Genomic DNA, 23,219 nt, shown 5'->3' with positions numbered 1-23,219 from the left:
CCGGCCCCGTCGATTCAGGGCGTGGTCTGCTGTGTGCTTCCCTCATTGCTGTCGTCCTCGTTCCTTGTCAGCTCGTGTGTGGTGCGCCAGGTGTCGTAGCTTCAACTCCCTCTCGCTCAGTTACGCCACCTTAACAAACTAAGACAACTAATTTTAGTACATGGAAAGTGCTGATGTTTAACCATCAGTACCATACTTTTTATTTTTTATTGAAGACAATGAAATTGTCTCATTACAAAAGAAATGATTTTACTTGTTTGTAAATAAACTTCAGGATCACTTAAAATAGAAATGTAACAGAACTTTTTTATACATAAACATAAATGTACAAGACAACTTGCTTCACAGTCGTTCACACACACACACACACACACACACACACACACACACACACACACACAATCAAGGGATAGGGAATCAAGATTATCTGGACAGGATCCCATAATCATTTCTAACTACCAATTCCTACGACTAACACGGTGTTATCCAACCCGACTACGTATCTACTATTTACCACTTTTTATCTCTAATCTTGTTTTTCTTCTGAATTCCCTATGTGGCAGACGTCCCTCTTATTGTGCCTGCGAACATGTATAAAACACAACAAACTTAGACATGTGTCAGTCTTACCAAGATTTTTTTTTTTTTTTTGGTAGTTTGGATAGCGTTCTTTATCGTGTTCTATTGCGACACCTCTTCTCTCCTCTATTTTCTTCCCGTTTTCTCCTTTTGTCACGAATGGTTTCATAAGGCCTGTGAACATGTTTCGGATTAGCAATGTCACAATGGCACAACACAAATATAGCTCACTGCTCACGCTCGCAGTTGTTACTCTATCTTAGTATCAACAAGTATTTCTGGTGTATTAATGCTGTTGTTCGCCCTGTAGATGATTACATCCGGTACTGGGTGCGCTAATTCATGCAACTGCGCATAGCTGTCCACCTCTTACGTATTCAGGGGCATTACGAGATGCGTCGGTGCGTCCTCGTAACGACCTACGGAACTGGTCACCTTAAATATGCTCTTCATTGACGGAGGTACAATTACAGTGAACCTTCCTGTAACTTACATAGTCCCTAATCTGTCTTTTTCTAGGGGTACGCCCAGACATACTTGTTTTCCATTCTTTAATCATGTGTTTTTACCAAATAATCTAGTGGACTTCACTTTCACAACATCTAGAGGCGAGATATCATTATTAATAATAAAAACGCAAAATATAGGCACATATAAACGAGACATTCTACCACTAAGATCAGTACATACACAAAGAAACAAGACACTTTAACAAAATCCTTATTCTAAGCCTATATTTACTATAATTCCATGTACAAAGTCAGCAGTTCATCATTCCACAAATGTCTTTACATGTGCTATCGGATGCACTCCCAGTGATTTTCCTGTTTTTATGGATTCTACTTCCAATGCGTTGTCATGCACTATACTCCGCACGAGCACAGGCCCACTATACGCGGTGAAGAATTTGTGGAACAACTTCCTTTGCTTATTTGACAGCCGGTGTGTCTTAATGAGTACCTTTCCCCCAACCACAAAATGGCTCTGAGCACTATGGAACTTAACATCTATGGTCATCAGTCCCCTAGAACTTAGAACTACTTAAACCTAACTAGCCTAAGGACATCACACAACACTCAGTCATCACGAGGCAGAGAAAATCCCTGACCCCGCCGGGAATCGAACTCGGGAACCCCAACCACAAATTTTCGTACTCGCGCCCCTTTATCCGCTCGTGCTTTGCAATTCTCGCCTGCACTTCGGATATTTTGTAGGGCTTCCTTGACGACGGTCCCATGTCACTGCCGTGACTCCACTAACTGACGCAGCCTGTCCGGCGGGTCCCGGTTCTTTAGTACTGTAATTGGAGTTAACAGTGTGGTGCTGTGGGATATCTCATTAATTACTTCCTGGAAATCTTTGATGAAGATGTCCCATGTGGCGTGCTTCTTACTGCAGTACAATCCGCAAAGGTTTCGTAAATCCTTCATTGTTCTTTCAGAGGGATTAGAACTGGGGTGGAAGCGGGATATGAAAACTGGTTTAATTCCATGACTTTCAAGTGTTCTCTTCCATACCTCCGACCTGTACTGTGGCCCATTGTCTGACAAAATATACTCTACTGGCCCTACCTGTGCCACTAAATCTCTACATAGCGCCCTGCTCACCGTTGTCCCGGTTGCTCATTTCAATGGTGTCAGGGTGATTTACTTAGACGTTAGTTCTAAGACCACTATGATGTATCTATAACCCCTTTGTGTGGTTGGTAACGGACCCATCAAGTCCGTCGCCGCTGTTTGTCTTAATTTCTCCGGGATAATGGGGTACGGAGGCGGCTGCATGGCTACAGTACTGGTTTTCGCCTTCTGACACATTTTACGTACCGCGAGAACCTTGCGTATTCGTCTCTCCATGTTTTTGAAGTGACAGACGCTTATTAGTTTCAAGAAGCACTACCTGGGTCCGAAGTGAGCATAACTGAGATGTGTATACCAGATGAGCTTGTTTATTACTTCCTCTGGCACACACACGACCCACAACGTCTCACCCGGATTTCTTCTGTAAAACGCGACCCCCTCTCTTAACAGATAATGCTGCCTAAGCCTGGCTTGCGTTCTGTCTTTCCACTTTTCTTTTATTCCTCTCAGCACAGGATCTTTGTCTTGTTGTCGCCCAATATCACGCATTGTCACTGTGATATAATTTTCAAATGCCACTTTTCGTAGATAGAACAAAGAGAAATGTTCTTGTTCCAGTTCTTCAGCTTGATAATCGCTTATCGCCCGAGGGGAACGGGATAGTGCATCCGCTATTACATTTGTGGGTCCCGGTACGTAGACTATCGTGAAATTGAATTCCTGGAGGACAGCAACCCATCTCGCAAGCCTCCCATGCGTTAATTTGGCCGTAAGTAAGACGTCCAGAGCTCTATGGTCGGTATAGACATGTGTCTTACGTCCGAATAAAAAGTACTTGAACTTCTGGAACCCCACACTATCGCGAGGGCCTCCCGTTCGGTTACTGAGTAGTTCCTTTCGCTTTTACTCAGCACCCGACTCCCGAACGCGATCGTTTTGTGTATCTTTATTCCATCTTCTTCATATTCTTGGAAGACCATTACGCCTAGTCCAGTTTTCGCGCTATCCGTGGCCATACAGAAGTCATGCGACAGATCAGGATGTGACAGAATCGGAGCCTTTACCAGAGCTGATTTTAGCATACTGAATTCGCTTTCTGCATCATTGTTCCATACCCACGCCGCATTCTTTCCGGTTAATTGACACGGTCGTGGTGTCACCAATGCCTCTATATATACGAATTTTTTGTAAAAATTCACGACACCGAGAAAGCCTCTCAGCTGTTTCCTTGTGATAAGTGTTGCAAATTCTGCGATTGCCCTCATCGGCTCTGGGTCTGGCATAATGCCTTCCCCTGAGATGACATGATCCAAAAAATGTCTTCCTCCAAAACATAACTTTTTTATATTTACCGTCAGCCCACGTTTACTTAATTTGGAGATCACTTCTCCTAGAAGATTGTTGTGAGATTCCCATGTCTTTTCTGCAATGAGGATATCATCAACGTAACATGTTATTCTATCCCTTAACCCCTTATCCAAAATTGTTCCTAATCCTCTTATAAATGCTGCAGACGAAATATTCAGGCCAAAGGGGAGTCTCTTGAATTGATAGCATCTACCAAATGCAATGAACGCCGTGTATCTTCTACATTCTGGATCCAACTCGATTTGCCAGAAGCTGGATTTCAAATCCAGAGAGGAAAACACCGAAACGCCATGGAATTTCTGCAGCAACTCATCAAGCCTCTCGAGTCTGTCGGTTTCCGGAACTATGATCGTATTGATCTGCCGGGAATCTAACACAAATCAAATTTCCCCGTTCCTTTTGTCTACGATCCTGAGGGGGCTGTTATATTGTGACTTTGCTGGCTCTATCACATCCTCCCTCTGCATCCGCTGGAGTTCGATAAAAACACGATCTCGGTACTACCACTGAATCGGGTACGGCGGTACTCGAAACGGTTTGTGCCTCTTTACGTCAAATTTATATTGATAGCCCTTTATGGAGCCCGTCTTGGGGAGAAAAACTTCAATATTCCTTCTTAGCACATTGTCTAACCCTTCTTTGTCTGCGTCTCTCATGACCTTTATGCCCCGCAATTCCTCGCTTATTTCCTTATGTATTTCCTCTAACTGTGCTTCTTTCGAAGTACTATCTCGATTGTCCTGTCCGCCGTTGGTTTCGCCTGTTGACTCCTCCTGGTTTGGAAACTGTAGTCTGAGACAGCTCTTTTGTACCTGCCCCGGGATTGCCTGTTCATCGAAACGAGGATGGATTTTGTCACCCTCTCCTAATGTCACTTTTCCTCGACCCAAATCGATTATGGTTCTGTTCGTTGATAGGAAATACATACCAATGATAATATCGGTGGACAGTTCCGGAATAACGAAAAGATTAGCAGTCAACTGATGTACCTGACATTCGAATTCTAAACGTGTCTGTTGAGATATTTCTATGCTCTTTCCAAGTAATGCACCCCTGACCTTCGTCTTTTGTGTGGCAAGAGTCGGTGGATTCAGCACATTCTTACATGTCTTAAATACCTCTTCTGAGATCGCTGAAAGCTGGCTTCCACTATCAATTATAGCGGCCACCGTTAAGTCACCTATTTTGATTTTGACTACTGGGTATATTTCTTTATTTTGTTGCTCTTCCTTTTCTTCGAGGAGTAACTGGGTGACATCCTCGTATTCGATAATGTTTATGTTACTGACTAGTTCCGAGGCTACGGACGTTTTGCAACTCCTGCCCGCGCTCCTGCCCGTTAAGGTGGGATGGACCAGGCTTCGGAGGGCGGACTTCGACATCTTCCTGGTTGTTATTTTGGTAACCATTATACCTGTTCCTTCCCGATTGCTGATTACCTCCCCAGGTCCTTTGTGATTTGCTATGTTGTACCGGAGAGTGTCGCTCTTCTTCCGTGTACCTTCTTTTCGAGCTGCCATTACTCTTATTTTGATTGTGGCCGTTGTAGTTCGGTGCTGGCCTACTATCCCACTGGGGTCCATTATTGCGACGGTTGTTATTTTGTTCATGCTGTCGGCGTTTCTCCCGCGGCTGTTCCTCTTGAAATGCGAATTCCAGTTCACGCAAAATACCCTTAAATACCTCAGTATCGCTACCACAACGACCAGCAAGTGATTGTTGATACGAGATGGGAAGTTTCTTGTAGTATAATCTGATGATTTCCGCACCGCTACATGGGTTGTCTAGGTACTGGTTCCTTTTTGTCATATTTTCAAAAAATTTGACCGGACTCCGGCACCCTGCCCCTTCCATATCTCTGAACATCATAATTTCTTGTTTGATCCTTTCTTGGGTTTCTTTATACCAATACTTGCCCAAGAAGGCATTCTTGAATTCTTCGAACGAGACACTCGTCTTTGCTATATTTCTCATGTACTCAGAGGTCGCGCCCTCCATATGAGAGCACACAAAATCTAGCTGGTACATCAATGACCAGTGTGGAGGCAAAGATAACTCGAATTGTCCCATAAAAGTTTTTGGATGCAAGCTATTACCTTCGTCCTTGTAGTGATGGAACTTTCGGACTGATACAAAATGCTTGTAGTCAAACCGATCATCATTCCAGTTATCATTTCGCCCGTTCTTACGATTCGTATGAACTTCGGGACGTGGAATAATTCGTTCTGACACGCTATCGTCATCTCTCCCCCTCTGTATGTTCGACAGTTGTTCGGTACATCTAATCAGCCGACAACAGTTGTGCTCACTGGACTGGTGCGCGCTGTCCGTGTTTACCTCGGTCGTTGCCTCAGAGCTGTGAAAGAAGGCGTGGCTCCCGTTGCTTATAGTGTCAACTTTGTCACACCGTGAAGCGGTTATCTGTGTTCCGGCAAGTGACGGTTCAGTCGACGCAGTAATTACACCCTTCTCCTTTCCTGATGTCTCTGTAATGAGACGTTTTACCTCGTCCTCTAAATTTCTTTTCAATATCGCCACCTCCTCTTTCAACATCTCGTTAGGCCTATGTCCGGTTGCTCTTGTTGCTTTTCTTCGACACGTTTTATCCGGCTTTGTAGCCTTGATAACATGACCTTTCCTACTTTTGCCGTGCTTTGCGTGGAGTCCCGAGTTTCTCTCGCTATTTTCCTTGCACCTTTCGCAATTAATTTGGCTTCATTTGCTGTTCGTTTGATGATGGCAATCTCTTTCTCTATTTTGACGCCGAGATTCTTTCCTCCTCTTTTACTTCCCTATGAACTTCTGCGAGCCTATAGTTCAGCTCCGAATTCGCCATTTTAATTTCGGCATTAAGGTTGGCGCTCTGCTCTAAGTTCACCGTTTGCATCTGTTGCAACAGGTCCGTAATGTTTTTGAGAGTAGCCGCATTTTGATCCTCGTTCTTTTCTGGTTGAAAATGCGACTCTTCTCCTCTGTTCTGAGGAACCCTTCGATATCTAGACAAGTACCGTCTCCGCGCTCCAGTCGTATCACTTGTGAATGAATCGTTTGAAAATGGTCGGGCACCGTTTTGTTCCAACACACTCTGGCTTCTTAGGCTGGATCTTCCATACTTATGGATTAATCCTGTACTCCCTGCGTCCCCCGAGCCCTCAGTATCACTGCCTGAATCAACGTCCTTGCTATTCAGCGGACTAAACCAGTCGTGAGACGCAGTTTCAGGAAGTTGCAACTCGCGTTCGTCACGCTCGTCGCTAGAGCTTTCCCTACTATCACCCATTTTCTTCCGAGTAACAGTCTGATTATATTCTGCCGTTGTCTTGGCTTTTCTCGTCGTTATCATCTGCACTTTTATGTTACACGGAAACTCAAAACCCAGGTACCCCTTCCACTCAGTAATTAGATAACGCAAAACATATATCAGCACACATATTGATACACTGGGTGTGAGCAGTGACCCGACAAAGAGTTAATGAAGCATTTCCCCAAAAAGGTTAGTACCAATGATTGTGTTCTGTGTGCTCAGCATCGGCTCATTACGGCACTGCACTCCAACAAATCACAAATACACACATATACAATGCATAGGCAATGTCAATTTGAAAGGACAGCACACGAAGAAGACAATGTAACTTATTGTAACTAATGCTAACCGTTTTTTTTTTCAATTACAAATGGCTAAGCAATGGATCACGTGGAAAAACTTACATTTTCAAGACTACTTCCTAGCAGATCCAAAAGTATCGTATCCTGGCATGGGTCAGTCATATGTACTCGTAACATCACACCCGTCACTTATCTGGTTTTGGCGTGTGTTCACCCCAGCTAATTGACTAACAGATCAACAAAGAGTGGAAAACTGCCGCAATATCGGATAACACAAAAAAAGTAATAAGGCCCTGTGACTCCTGATTGAACTGCGGTGGCAGCGTTACCATTAATTGATTCAGAATTCATCACTTTTAATTAAAAAGGGGTGCACATTGATATTATATTCAGCTATTGAACACCAGATGCAAATGTTGAACATAAAATTAACTAAGAAAGTGACTTGGGATATCTACTACTTTATTGAAAACAGATGCAATCGATTAGCACAAATTTATTTTAAATCCCGACCTTCAATCATCACATTACAAGAATCTCCTATCAGGCTGTGGTAATAAATTGCGTTTACGTGGAGTAAAGCGCGATAAATCAAAATTAATTCCTATCAACCGACCCAGGTGTAATGCGAAGTGCGAGAAGAATTCCCCAATACATGGCCCATGAAACCGTTGTGGAAACTTTGCTGACGTGATCCAACAAATTAATCAGCTGGAGCAGGTGCAATATCACCGAATTCAGCGTGGCGGGGTGGCGTCGTTGTGAGGACGTCGGCCGGCCTCGGGGTTGCTGCAGGGCTGCGCTCGTCTATTCACTCCTAGGTATCTTGCTCAGTACAGAGCTGAATCTCCAAGCTCAATCGTTCCATTTGCTAAGTCTTAAACTGCAGAGATGCTCACTCTTTCTCAGGCAAGCTGAGTAAAGAGCGCCACGTCCGCACTCTAGGCAAGCTGGGAACGGAAGACCCCTACGGAGCACTTCTCCCAGTCCGCTCTTCACCTCGGTTTCCCCTCCAGCAAAATCACTTACGTCAATTCCAGCACAAGTCACGTTAATTATGGGTTGCTTCCCAGCACTGACCAATGCCTGCTCTGGGAAGTGAAAAAATTCCCACAAAATTTCCCTTCCTCTCAACTTCCGGTGTTTAGCTCCTCCCAGGCCACCCATCAAGGTTAGCGTCTGCACAAAACACCAATTTTTGCGGAATTCTGACTCCCAGGAGAGTACTTCAAATTCCTAGGTCCTACATTCCCATCAGAGGCCAGCGTATTTCATTCTGTCGCTCTTCACCTGATTTACTTCAGACTCTGCGGACTGTGAATTCAGTGTGAAGTTGCTATAGTCACGCACGCATATTTTGGCCTCTGCTGACCGCTCCACCATAGCTTTGCGCGGCTTTCTCTCATGTTTCACTGAAAACGGGATGTCAGACATTTATCAACAGGCGTACAAGTTCTCCGTCTGCTTTCCGTTACACCAGCATGGGGTCAACCACCCACTCACTGTCACTCATCTTAAGGCAGCTGGAGGCCGCGCCCCATTACCGTTTTCTCAGAGCTTCAGCCACCCTAAACTGTCTATTGTCGCTTACCTTCACCGCCCCCCAGTCGGCCATGGTCAACTCTGAATACTTCCTTGGAATAAACTAGCCTCCAGTAAATCAACGCGTTTCCAAGAAGTTTTCATGTCATATGAATTACTTTAAAACCATCACCCGACATTAATTATTCCAATACGTCCATACTATACCCTCTACAAGATGCATTGTGCCTTGTCAGTCATTTTTGTTCAGCCCTACTGTTCGCTCAACGTGAGTTAGGTGATCTTTATTGACTTCATGTAAGGGGCATAGTTCTTGCCATCTTACAGTAGTTGTAGTTTTTCACTGTTGTACAGTAAAACAGATGTGGCATGCATGTAGATTTGCACCAAGTATTTCGCTGCTGTGCTTGCAATTAATTAGATATTATTTTGCAGTGCTATTTTAATGTGTTTTCTTATTTTACTGTTCAAATTGTGCTTTTCTGTGTTACCGTGTGAAATATTGTGACAATTATGGCGTGTGAAAAACGTTATACTGGGCTCCAAAGTAAACTGAGAAATGACAGTGAAGACGAGAGTAGTATGTTGGCGCCACCGTGTAATGTTTTAACTAATGTTCAACACAGTAATTTGGTAATTGTGCGTAGGGAAATTAACCAGGTGGCAAATAATGGTGTAGACAGTGAAACAATTAGTGAACAGGGAAGAATTATGAATTAATCGGTCGGCAACAGCTCGCCTCAGGAATCCGAAATGACGGGACACAGCCGGCCGGTGTGGCCTAGCGGTTCTAGGCGCTACAGTCTGGAGCCGCGCGACTGCTAGGGTCGCGGGTTCGAATCCTGCTTCGGGCATGGATGTGTGTGATGTCCTTAGTTAGGTTTAAGTAGTTCTAAGTTCTATGGGACTGATGACCTCAGACGTTAAGTCCCATAGTGCTCAGAGCCATTTGAACAATTTTGACAGGACACAATCTTGCAAATACTGTAGATTCAGGTTTTGCGTCCTCACCATTTTCTCAAATAAATCAAGACACATTTTCTGCTTTTCAAAATGCGTATACTGTCGGTTCATATGCACTGCCGAATAGCACTGAGGTACACGTTTCAAACACCAGTGCATTGTTATTACAATCAATGCAACAAATGGGGCAAAAGCTTCAAATGTTAGACACAATGGAACAACACCAGAGACAAACACAGTAACAGTTAGACGCAATGGAACAAAATCAAAAACAGTCACAGCAACAACTGGAACAAAAACAGAAACAAATTAAAGAAACACTTCAACCAACACGTGAAAATGTAACTACTGAGTTACATGACATCGAATCGAAATGTCAAAAAGTCTGTAATGACGAAAAAAAAACAAATTTGTGAGCATTTTCTACCTATTTTTTGGCGGCATGAATATGCATTACAGAATCACGAATCAGATATAAAAGAACTGCAAACTATTGTTCATGAAAATCACGAGACCTTGCGGGCTAAAATTGACTCAGTTGCATCTACCGATTCGGTTATGCAACTTGCAAAAACTGAGGAACACTTAAAGGATATAAGACTCGCCGACATGATGATTTCGCCGGCCGCTGGTGGCCGAGCGGTTCTGGCGCTATAGTCTGGAACCGCGCGACCGCTACGGTCGCAGTTTCGAATCCTGCCTCGGGCATGGATGTGTGTGTTGTCCTTAGGTTAGTTAGGTTTAAGTAGTTCTAAGTTCTAGGGGACTTATGACCTCAGCAGTTGAGTCCCATAGTGCTCAGAGCCATTTGAACCATCTGACATGATGATTTCGACTATAAGCTGTTCATTACTAGACGTAAATTCAAAACATTTAAGAATTCTGGCAACGACATTCATCCACAAGCGTGGCTTCATCAATTCTCTCATTGTTCTCCTCCCAACTGTTCATTAGAGCACAGATTAGAATTTACGTGTGGCTACTTAGAGAATAAACCAGCTGTAAGAACGCGATCGGTCATTCACGATTGTCACAGTGAAGGAGAATTTTATCATGCCTTCCTCTCAGCATATTGGTCTCAAGCTACACAAGACCGAGTAAAACATAGCATCGTAATGATGAAACATTTCGAACAATCTGAATTTTCCATCTTGTGAAATATTTTGAAGACATGTTGCATAAGAATCAGTACTTGTCAAACCCATACAGCCCCTCAGAACTCATCCGCATTTGCTTAATCAAATTGCCTGAACATTTACGACATACTATTTTGGCAGGACGTTGCAATGACGACATTGAAGCTTTTCACGGATTCTTACAAGAATTGGAAATTGACACTGACAATTGCGGGACGCGAAAACAAGAACACAATACTTACAGGTCACATCAATCATAATTCCGCTATGAGAGAAATAAGAAATGGACATGACAAGGCTTTTCTTACAACGCAAATAGCGACCAAAACAGACACCACCCGTATGACAACCGTTGGCAGAGTAGTAATAATTACAGAGAAAGATCACCTCTCTGCTGTAATAACTATGACAGAGACAATCAAATAAACAGACATGGGAACCAAAATAATTATTATCAAGGGAGACAGAATTACTTCAGACACAACAGTCCACCGCGCAGTTACGACTCAGGGAGAAATTCTGCACCACGTTACCGACAAGAGAGAAACTATGGAATCTACGGACATGTCGACAGACGATATAATCGTAACGATAGACCTGAATTTCATTAGAACTGGCGGGATTCAAACAGGGCACGGCCCTCTCGACAATGTGAATTTGTAGAAGTGAGATCTCCAAATCCCAGTAACGATGCGTGACAACAAAGGTAATAGACAATGACTCGCACCGCAGGCAGCCTAGTGCGTCGGCTGGGCTTGAGAAAAATAACATAAGCTAACCTTGAGAAAAATTCCAGTATTCTTTAGCAACGTACACCATATGAGAATTGCGTTGAAGTTGAAACTCTGCGTACTGGGAAGAGTAAAGGTTTACTCCGTATTTCACATGTAAAACCGTTTATTGAAAGCTAATCTGCTTTTTAACTTAGTCTTTGCTATAAAATTTTTCACTTCACATTACTAGTATGCTTTGTCACACTTAGAAACTGTGAACATGCAACAATGTTTTGAAGTTAACTATCCAGTCTAGAACCTGTTGTTGTTGTGGTCTTCAGTCCTGAGACTGGCTTGATGCAGCTCTCCATGCTACTCTATCCTGTGCAAGCTTTTTCATCTCCCAGTACCTACTGCAACCTACATCCTTCTGAATCTGCTTAGTGTATTCATCTCTTGGTCTCCCTCTACGATTTTTACCCTCCACGCTGCCCTCCAATACTAAATTGGTGATCCCTTGATGCCTCAGAACATGTCCTACCAACCGATCCCTTCTTCTGGTCAAGTTGTGCCACAAACTTCTCTTCTCCCCAATCCTAATCAATACTTCCTCATTAGTTATGTGATCTACCCATCTAATCTTCAGCATTCTTCTGTAGCACCACATTTCGAAAGCTTCTATTCTATTCTTGTCCAAACTATTTATCGTCCATGTTTCACTTCCATACATGGCTACACTCCACACGAGTACTTTCAGAAATGACTTCCTGACACTTAAATCTATACTGGATGTTAACAAATTTCTCTTCTTCAGAAACGCTTTCCTTGCCATTGCCAGCCTACATTTTATATCCTCTCTACTTCGACCATCATCAGTTATTTTGCTCCCCAAATAGCAAAACTCCTTTACTACTTTAAGTGCCTCATTTCCTAATCTAATTCCCTCAGCATCACCCGACTTAATTAGACCACATTCCATTATCCTTGTTTTGCTTTTGTTGATGTTCATCTTATATCCTCCTTCCAAGACACTGTCCATTCCATTCAACTGCTCTTCCAAGTCCTTTGCTGTCTCTGACAGAATTACAATGTCATCGGCGAACCTCAAAGTTTTTATTTCTTCTCCATGAATTTTAATACCTACTCCGAATTTTTCTTTTGTTTCCTTTACTGCTTGCTCAATATACAGATTGAACAACATCGGGGAGAGGCTACAACCCTGTCTTACTCCCTTCCCAACCACTGCTTCCCTTTCATGTCCCTCGACTCTTATAACTGCCATCTGGTTTCTGTACAAATTGTAAATAGCCTTTCGCTCCCTGTATTTTACCCCTGCCACCTTTAGAATTTGAAAGAGAGTATTCCAGTCAACATTGTCAAAAGCTTTCTCTAAGTCTACAAATGCTAGAAACGTAGGTTTGCCTTTCCTTAATCTTTCTTCTAAGATAAGTCGTAAGGTCAGTATTGCCTCACGTGTTCCAGTGTTTCTACGGAATCCAAACTGATCTTCCCCGAGGTTGGCTTCTACTAGTTTTTCCATTCGTCTGTAAAGAATTCGTGTTAGTATTTTGCAGCTGTGACTTATTAAGCTGATAGTTCGGTAATGTTCACATCTGTCAACACCTGCTATCTTTGGGATTGGAATTATTATATTCTTCTTGAAGTCTGAGGGTATTTCGCCTGTTTCACACATCTTGCTCACCAGATGGTAGAGTTTTGTCAGGACTGGCTCTCCCATGGCCGTCAGTAGTTCCAATGGAATATTGTCTACTCCGGGGGCCTTGTTTCGACTCAGGTCTTTCAGTGCTCTGTCAAACTCTTCACGCAGTATCATATCTCCCATTTCATCTTCATCTACATCCTCTTCCATTTCCATAATATTGTCCTCAAGTACATCGCCCTTGTATAGACCCTCTATATACTCCTTCCACCTTTCTGCTTTCCCTTCTTTGCTTAGAACTGGGTTTCCATCTGAGCTCTTGATAGTCATACAAGTCGTTCTCTTATCTCCAAAGGTCTCTTTAATTTTCCTGTAGGCGGTATCTATCTTACCCCTAGTGAGATAGGCCTCTACATCCTTACATTTGTCCTCTAGCCATCCCTGCTTAGCCATTTTGCACTTCCTGTCGATCTCATTTTTGAGACGTTTGTATTCCTTTTTGCCTGTTTCACTTACTGCATTTTTATATTTTCTCCTTTCATCAATTAAATTCAATATTTCTTCTGTTACCCAAGGATTTCTACTAGCCCTCGTCTTTTTACCTACTTGATCCTCTGCTGCCTTCACTACTTCATCCTTCAAAGCTACCCATTCTTCTTCTACTGTATTTATTTCCCCCATTCCTGTCAATTTCTCCCTTATGCTCTCCCCGAATCTCTGTACAACCTCTGGTTCTTTTAGTTTATCCAGGTCCCATCTCCTTAAATTCCCACCTTTTTGCAGTTTCTTCAGTTTTAATCTACAGGTCATAACCAATAGATTGTGGTCAGAGTCCACATCTGCCCCTGGAAATGTCTTACAATTTAAAACCTGGTTCCTAAATCTCTGTCTTACCATTATATAATCTATCTGATACCTTTTAGTATCTCCAGGGTTCTTCCATGTATACAACCTTCTTTCATGATTCTTAAACCAAGTGTTAGTTATGATTATGTTGTGCTCTGTGCAAAATTCGACCAGGCGGCTTCCTCTTTCATTTCTGTCCCCCAATCCATATTCACCTACTATGTTTCCTTCTCTCCCTTTTCCTACACTCGAATTCCAGTCACCCATGACTATTAAATTTTCGTCTCCCTTCACAATCTGAATAATTTCTTTTATTTCATCATACATTTCTTCAATTTCTTCGTCATCTGCAGAGCTAGTTGGCATATAAACTTGTACTACTGTAGTAGGCGTGGGCTTCGTATCTATCTTGGCCACAATAATGCGTTCACTATGCTGTTTGTAGTAGCTTACCCGCATTCCTATTTTCCTATTCATTATTAAACCTACTCCTGCATTACCCCTATTTGATTTTGTGTTTATAACCCTGTAGTCACCTGACCAGAAGTCTTGTTCCTCCTGCCACCGAACTTCACTAATTCCCACTATAACTAACTTCAACCTATCCATTTCCCTTTTTAAATTTTCTAACCTACCTGCCCGATTAAGGGATCTGACATTCCACGCTCCGATCCGTAGAACGCCAGTTTTCTTTCTCCTGATGATAACGACGTCCTCTTGAGTAGTCCCCGCCCGGAGATCCGAATGGGGGACTATTTTACCTCCAGAATATTTTACCCAAGATGACGCCATCATCATGTAATCATACAGTAAAGCTGCATGCCCTCGGGAAAAATTACGGCTGTAGTTTCCCCTTGCTTTCAGCCGTTCGCAGTACCAGCACAGCAAGGCCGTTTTGGTTATTGTTACAAGGCCAGATCAGTCAATCATCCAGACTGTTGCCCTTGCAACTACTGAAAAGGCTGCTGCCCCTCTTCAAGAACCACACGTTTGTCTGGCCTCTCAACAGATACCCCTCCGTTGTGGTTGCACCTACGGTACGGCTATCTGTATCGCTGAGGCACGCAAGCCTCCCCACCAATGGCAAGGTCCATGGTTCATGGGGGGGGGGGGGGGGGAACATATTTAGACAGTAATTACAAATGCATTGTTATAGTGAATAGACGACACAGTGTTATTGTGAGTGTACGTCTTGCTTGTTAGTTGCACGATTACGTAACGACGATAAGACTCACATACTTAGAACATATACCGGCACTGCTAACGAGATTTTAATGCAATATTTTGGTTTGCTTGAAAATACATTATGGATTTAAAGTGCTTTCTGAGATATACCAGATGACACAGGGGCTAGTTTATTTAACAGCTACACGATTATCACGACGCTACTAATGAGTGACACAATTTACATTGTTGCTTTTGCGTTGTATCTGTTTCATATCGGCACAGTTTTTCTGAATTGTTCTGGAAAGCAAAATATGTTTCAGTAGTAACTTTTGTAGTATAGGTACAATGAGACAGCCTTTTTCGTAGCACAACAATACATTACAGTATAGCACTTTCTTGATCATGGTACTGTACGTAATAACTGCGATATCTATATGCACAGCATTTCGCTTTTGTTTATTACGATGTAAATACATAGACTACTACAGAATTTTGCTTACAGACGACGATAATTACGACACTTGGCACATTTTTTTACCCTTAAGTAATGACAGAGATTATCTTACAACAAGACACAGTTTAGCGCTACAGTACGCGTATTTGAGTGATTAATTTTGTACTTAAAACATTTATTTTTAAAGATTTTTGAATTACAAAGATACAAAGGTTTTCCGTAATATATTTCATTCCATTGTTGTAATCTGTAACACCTGAGGGTATAATTACATTAATCCTTAGGGGGGTAACGGTTACTTTGTTTAACATGTGTTTGGCAAGCACAAGGAGCCCTAGTTAATATGGTACTTGCTTATACAACTTTACACATCGGTACCATATTTCTCTAACACATAAATTACACAGCTATATGATCATTTAACTGAGAGAGACAAACATTTATTTTACTACATCAGTGACAGATGTTTATGTAATTACGCAGTTGGATAACTTCAACTTATGAAATTGTATTTTGTCTGTACTTTGTGAACTGTTCATATTTTTTCGGAACCATTGTGATACTATGAGAGCTTTGAATGATGTATTAGGTATGGGATCATGATTTTTAAAGTACGTTTGAAGTAGATGACACTATTGAAATGAGCAGAGAATTTTTTTTTTTTAGGTTTTGAAACTACGGCGTTTTTGAGGTTTGGCTGAGGTTTTATGATATTATTACGATGACGATGTGTATTATGTTGCTGAGGTATGTTTATGATCAATAAGATGATGCTACCATATATGAAGAATGTGATTACGTGTTTATATGTATATGAATAATGAATAGAAGTTAGGGACTCTGGTTTGTGAAAAAGGATGTTGGAAACCAAGAATCGTACTTTAGGAGTTATGACTTGTGTGTCAATGCGTGAATGTATCACAACACTGCTATTCATAAGATTTCGTTTCTATGCATTTCTATGTAATTTTTCGATCTGTGAATTCTTTTTATATGAGACTCACTGTAGTGCAAACTGTTGTCGTAAATATTTCGGTAAGAAAGCTAAGTGACCTGGACGTAATGCGTTATGGGCGCCCAGCTATGCGCCAGTCACCTGGAGAAAAAGCCACTAGGTGAAAAAAAAAAAGAGGCCATTAACTTTGCTATTGACATTCCTTTGTAGAAAGCATCGCAAATATGCCACGCTATTACTTAGAAACATATGATTATACTGTGGAGCACGTACTTTGTGCTACTTACTGAAATGCTTATGAATTGATGGGAAATATTCTCACATCTGCACACCTGATTATGACAAGTGTCTTTCTACGAGAGTTGAAAGAATTTCTACTGACTTATGAAATGCCACATGGCTAGTGAATGATGCTTCATGCTTTGCTTTGTATATATATTTGACTATTTTGTTTAATATCTAGTTTCTAGCTGCACTGCAGCATTGGTAAAATAAAATTTAATAGATGTACTAATATAAATGTTTTCTGTCTACAGATCCATTAAACAATAATTTTATGATCTACTTTTTTTTAAAAAAAGGGAACACAAATAGACATTTCGCTTCACAAGAATTGCATAAATAATTTTTTAACGATCTGGTAACTTGTCTGCTAGAGTAAGTTATCGTGATCCATCACTCTAGTGTTAAGATGTCACAGGTATTAGACATGGCCATCTTTACTGTAATATTTTTCAGCTTAAGCTTTGTCATGTTTAGGTATAAGTTATAGCATTTGTTGCTCCTGTTTGCTAGGCATAGTGCTACTAAATTTCACTTTGTATTACAACTGATTTATTTTTCTTGTTGCTGAACATTGGCTTATATTAGTTGTAACGTTGCATTTGCTTTGCTAATTTATATTTATTGCTACTAGCTTTGCCAATTTGCATTTTTTTGTCATTGCTGTTTGTGTTAATTGCTTTGTGCTGTTGCATTGCCTCGTCCCTTAGTTTATGCATCTGAGCTCAGTAGATTTAAGTTAGCTTATGGGGGGTAGGCTATATAAGAGAATGAGTTGTGATGAATTGGAAGAAATGCATTGAGAAGTTATATGAAAAAGATTTGGGCCAAAATGAGTAGTGTACAATGAAGAATAATTATTTTGAAAGAGGATACGAACAAAACAGTAGGGTTTAGGGACAACAGGTGTAGATAGGACTTTTTGGGAATAATTATTAATGAAGGGAGATCTCCAAGAAGCACAGAAAGTTTTGTTTGCAAAATACTGCAGTAAAACAAACCCTGTCCTTTCCTTTTGTGTTATTCCGCTATGTGTTTGTGTACCCTTGTGTATTTGTGTTCTCCCTGTTTTTATGTGTTTATCTGATAAGAGTTATGTTGTAGAATTTTTCTAATACTATATTATTTACTTTGTAAAGATGTTTAGACATTATTAATTCTGTTCTGTTTCAATGCTCATGCGTGAAATTAATGTTTCGAAAACTATTCTCATTATTTATTTACTTATGTTATAATTCCTGTAACACTGATGTACATGTTTATTTCTATTCTTTTGTAAAGCCTGTATTACTACAAATGTTATCTGTATTATTATGTTTTTAATGATGTTTTCTGTACCTTAGTGATTGTGTTTTCATGTTATAAAATTGTAATTGACACCAGTTCATCAAATTAAGTAACTTCTAAGCATTCATTTCAGTGCACACATTTGTTTGTCACAATATATGCACAATATGTGAGAAGTTATGACTGTTATTGTTTGCACGTGTGTTAATAATTCAGCAAGGGACTGGTTAACAGCATTGCTGTTTCTAAGGACAATTCCAAAAAACTTTGTGAGTGCACAAGCGGTGGTTTATGGACTTGCTATATTGTCCGCAAAACTCTTCGATTGTGATTGTGCACCTGCACAGTCGCAACAGATGGCTGCTGGCCGTCTCTGCAAAGACTGCAGTGGGTCTGTACTTTTGATGGCCCACCAATACCGTACTCTCTACCAGGACTACAGTGGGTATGCTCTGTGATGACCTACCTACCAATATTCTTTAACTTCTACTGACTCTGCTGTGGGTTTGCTCTGTTGTGGACCATTACCTGTCTGCATGTCAAGAGTCAGCATTATCTTTCTGTTGGAAGGACTACACTACGTCTTCAAGACTGCATGGTAACCCACTAATTGCGTGTGCATTTTCTTTTACTGCTCAGACTTTGCACATAAAGTTGTAATTAATTCTGTGATGAATGATCAGGACTGTCTTTATGGACTGTGAGAAAATTTTAGCTTGAACAACATTGTATCGATAAGTGTGTGCATTTGATATATTTGTTAGTGTCAATATAAAAAATTTTTAACAAATATGTATTGGCCAGTGCCCAAAACAATTTGTAAAATTTTTTGTGGGGAGCACGGGGGCTACGTAAGTAGGCTGTTTAGGTTTTTATGCTGGTAACGCCACGTAGCGCTCTGTATGAAAATCACTGGCTGTGCTGTGTGCAGCCTGTGGCTGGTTGGCATTGTTGTAATATTCGCTGTTGTTGTGTTGGGCAGTTGAATGTGAACAGCGTGTAGCGTTGCGCAGTTGGAGGTGAGCCGCCAGCAGTGGTGGATGTGGGGAGAGAGATGACGGCGTTTTGAGAGCGGACAATCTGGACGTGTGTCCATCAGACACAGTAAATTTGTAAGACTGGATGTCATGAACTTATATATATATATATATATTGACTTTTGAATATTATTAAGGTAAATACATTTTTTGTTCTCTATCAAAATCTTTCATTTGCTAACTATGCCTATCAGTAGTTAGTGACTTCAGTAGTTAAAATCTTTTATTTAGCTGGCAGTATTGGCGCTCGCTGTATTGCAGTAGTTCGAGTAACAAAGATTTTTGTGAGGTAACTGATTCATGAAAGGTATAGGTTATTGTTAGTCGGGACCATTCTTTTGTAGGGATTATTGAAAGTAAAGAGAGAAATGTCTGTGCACGTTCGGTTTTGTTCAGCTGTTTAAAAATCAAATAACGTAAGGGGTTTATCAGCACAGTAATTCATAAATTTTTCTAAGGGGAGGTTTCAGGTGCAGGCTCTGGTCGTTGACCCTGAACGTAGAAAAATGTAACATAACGCGCACAAATCCATCACTGTACAGCTATACTATTGATGACAAACAGCTGGAGACGGGGTCTGCAATAAGATATCCAGGCGTATCTATCCAGAGTGACCTTAAGTGGAATGACCACATAAAACAGATATTGGGAAAATCAGACACCAGACTCAGATTCATCGGAAGAATCTTAAGGAAATGTAATTCAACCACGAAAGAAGTGGCTTATAAGGCAATTGTTCGCCTAATTCTTGAGCATTGTTCATCTATCTGCGATCCCTATCACGTAGGACTGACAGAGGAGATAGAGAAGATCCAACGAAGAACGGCGCGTTTCGTCACAGGTTCGTTTAGCTGGCGAGAGAGCGTTACGGAGATGCTTAACAAACTCCACTGGCAGATGTTAGAAGAGAGGTGTTGTGCATCACGGAGAGATTTACTGTTGAAGTTTCGGCACAGCACTTTTCAGGAGGAGTCGGACAACATATTACTTCCCCCACATACATCTCCCATATTGATAACGAGGAGAAAATTCGAGAAATTAGAGCCAATAAGAGGCTTACCGACAATCGTTCTTCCCACGCATCATTAGCCACTATTCGTGAGTGGAACAGGGTTGGAGGGATCAGATAGTGGTACCGAAATACCCTCCGCCACACACCATTAGGTGGCTTGCGGAGTATTGATGCGGATGTAGATGGGTACTTCCGTAACCAAGGCCGAAGCGTTTGGTACTTCAAAAGGCACCTATCAAAGATTTACGCAGCATACTGGGAAAGTGGAAAAACATCATTCGCATAGTCACGATGCGGATCAAACCGTCTGTTGAACAGCTGTGACATGAAGTCATTGAGACGCCCTGCAAATCCCACAGGACAGGACAGATAGTATAAATAGTGGAAAGGGGCCAAAATAAGGGCTGTCATTACACTCAAACATACAACTTCATTCCAGAATGAGATTTTCACTCTGCAGCGGAGTGTGCGCTGATATGAAACTTCTGCAAGGTTCGCAGAAGGTTCTGTAAAGTTTGGAAGGCAGGAGACGAGGTACTGGCAGAAGTAAAGCTGTGAGTACCGGTCGTGAGTCGTGCTTCGGTAGCTCAGTTGGTAGAGCACTTGCCCGCGAAAGGCAAAGGTCCCGAGTTCGAGTCTCGGTCGGGCACACAGTTTTAATCTGCCAGGAAGTTTCATACAACTTTATTATTTCATCAAACATTACGAGATCCCAAAATTTTTTTTTAACACACAGCTTTAATCCTTGGGACTTAATTACCGGCTGAAACCCACTTTAATTTTAAAACGGCTGAAGGCCAATAACTTAAAACGCAAGCATAATCAGAAATTTAACGGGCAAGCGTTATCTTAAAACAGTTCTTTAGTTAGGCTGAAGTGAACAAGTTAAATTCAAATGGGCTGAAGGCTCCATAACATTAATTTAAAAAAAATACCAAGGCCCTTACTTGAAACTGTTCTTTAATTTAGGCTGAAGGCCTTAAGAGCAAAAGAACAAACTCAGAATCGGCAGAAGGCCTAAGACTTAAAATTCAACAACATTAAAAGTTTTAAAATGCTAAAGGGCTTACGTGAAACATTACCTTAAAGTAGGCTGAAAGCCTTGAAAGCAAAACAACAAATTAAAAAAAAAAAAAATAGGGTAGTACACCCAAGGGCGCTATGATGTTCGAGGGTCGGCCTGGAATTCAAACACTAACGCTCGCTTAGGTGAGACAGGGAGTCGACACAACCATTTTCAATCCGCTGGGAGCCCAGTCTGTCAACAGACCAATGATCGAGATCAGTTCCTCTCCACACTTGCACCAAAACTCAAACGATGCTAACAGCAGAGACTGGAACAACAACCAGAACGGATCGCAGACAACCTACAAGCGATGGACGACCCAAATACACGTCGTCTAATCAGACGACCGAGCAAACGGCCAAGCAAGGTCGTTACCACTCAAACGTGTGTGTCGGCAATCGCCGGGCGAGTGATGGCTATCCTGTCCTTCCTCGCTACTCCACTTCAACCGACCAATTCAGAGCCAGTACGCCGACAATCTTTAAATAACTTGTCAGTCGAACCGCATAAACTACACACAGTTTCACGAAGACTTGCACGAAGAACTAGACAACGCTAAAGGCGGTGACTAGGCAAAACAAGGACGAATCACGAGTTGGCACACACAGCCAACCCATAAACGATCGCCGTCCAAATAGACGTCGTCGGACAAGACGACCGACCGTATCAACCAAGTCGTGCCCACTCAAATCACGCGAGTCGGCAATCGTCTGGCGAGTGCTGGCTATCCGCGCCTCCCAGGCGCTGCATTCCCCACTGGTGCTACGTCGCGACTGCGCCAACCGACCAACTGCTACACATCAGCACGGAGACAGCACTAAAATAACTGGGCAGTCGATATCGCCAGCTACACACAATTTCACAAACACTAGGACGAAGAACGCGATCAACGCTAAAAGCAGTGACTGTACAGTCACAAGGACGAACCACGAGTTGAGACACATACCGCCAACCCATAAGCGATCGGCCAGGAAATCGTCCGGTAAGACGACCAACCGACGATCAACCAAGACCGTCCCGAGCCATGTGTGCCGGCAACCGTCGGGCGAGTCATGGCTCTCCCAACCTCACAGCCGCTACAACCCGACCGAACTTGTGCCGCGTCCCAACTGTTCGACTGCCAGGTCCGAACTGCACAGCTGGCGCGGACTGGAGCGCCTAGAACCGCTCGGCCACTCCGGCCGGCAGTACGGTAAAAACAGGATGTAAAATAACAGATGGCACGAAGACGACCCACGCGCGGCTCAGTCATCGACGAGCATTATGATGAAAAATAAAAAGCCGATAGGTGTAAAAGTCACTGCGGAATTGTATGTTGCACTCATGAACGCTGTCGGCACAAAAAGGAGGTGAACGTAGCTCTATAAGCAGGAAATTGCAGGGGTAGCTAGAAATCCAAAATCATCAGTGATGGAAATGCCCGCAACAGGAAAACGTAGTGCCAAAGCTATAAAACCTGGAGTATGGAGCAACCAAAGAAAATCATTTGCTGGGATGAGTCTCTGTTTCGCAGTTTCAGCTTCATCCGACTTTACATTCCAAGAGTGAAACATCGCGGGAATTCTGTGATGATTTGGCCAGCCATATCTGTGGTATTCCATGGGCCCCACGGTTACTCTTCAAGGTCGAATTACTGCCGAACAATTATGTGACTGTTCTGGCTGATCAGGTCCATCTCTTGGTACAATGGTGGTTCTTCAGTGGTGATTCCGTGTTCCGAGACGATAGGGGTCCTGTGCTGTTCACACAGCATCGTCCAGGACGGGTTTCGTGACCACGAGGATGAATTGTCGCCACGTTGTGCTCTACTTCGGAGAGGAGGATTCATGATCGCCATGCACCTTCATCTTGGTTACCAGAACTGGCCGCTATTTTGCACGAAGAATGGTATAAATTCCCTTGAAAACCATGAGGGGTTTTTTCATTCCGAGATGACTAGACGTTTTGAATTTCAACGGTTTTCCTACGT

This window comes from Schistocerca americana, chromosome 4, assembly GCF_021461395.2.
Source record: "Schistocerca americana isolate TAMUIC-IGC-003095 chromosome 4, iqSchAmer2.1, whole genome shotgun sequence".
NCBI classification, from domain to species: Eukaryota; Metazoa; Arthropoda; class Insecta; order Orthoptera; family Acrididae; genus Schistocerca; species Schistocerca americana.
The sequence above is the reverse complement of the archived record's forward strand: the minus strand, read 5'-3'. Positions refer to the sequence as shown.